Raw genomic sequence first — 683 nt, 5'->3', positions numbered from 1 at the left:
TCACTATCCAAATCCGAACTGGACGAGAAGGGGGAATAATCAGAGTTCACGTGTTAGTCTGAGAAAGATGAGGTTTTCAATGTGGTGATGAGAACAGAGGCAAGCAGAAACCCCCATATTTAGTCTTCATTTATGAGAAAGTCACAGACCATTCAGTCTTTAAACTCCCATCATTGTTCACTCCTGACACGTCGCCTACTCTTTTGAGGGAGATATCCAAGACGATTGGGGTCGATGCAAAATTGATGGTGTCAATCAGAAAAAGGTATTTTCCCAACAGTTTATGTGCAATCCAGTTTTTCGACAGTTGAACCTCTTCTGGCAATCCCAGTGGCAATTGTGACAGACATTTCTCCATCTGGACGGATCCAGTCCAGCCAGCTGAAACAGAGATACCGACTCCTCCTGTCGTTTTCCATGCCCTTGCATGATTCACAAGCATTAACTCCCGGAGAGTCTGTTCCTTCAGCAGAGGAGTTTCCTGTCCCAGAGCAGTCTGATGTTGTTCTTCCTGACGACTCTGTTTTGTTCGAGCGTCCTGACCCTGCAGCATTGAGTAACGGTGTTCTTCTTTAAATTCATCTACTACAGAAGCCACAACAAACCACCCAGAACTTGCATCTAGTCAACCCAGTAATACAGTGCCCCCCTGCCCTTTTCAGCACCTTCTGTAACATCACCAT

Source organism: Ostrea edulis, chromosome 5 (assembly GCF_947568905.1).
Source record: "Ostrea edulis chromosome 5, xbOstEdul1.1, whole genome shotgun sequence".
NCBI lineage: Eukaryota > Metazoa > Mollusca > Bivalvia > Ostreida > Ostreidae > Ostrea > Ostrea edulis.
The sequence above is the reverse complement of the archived record's forward strand: the minus strand, read 5'-3'. Positions refer to the sequence as shown.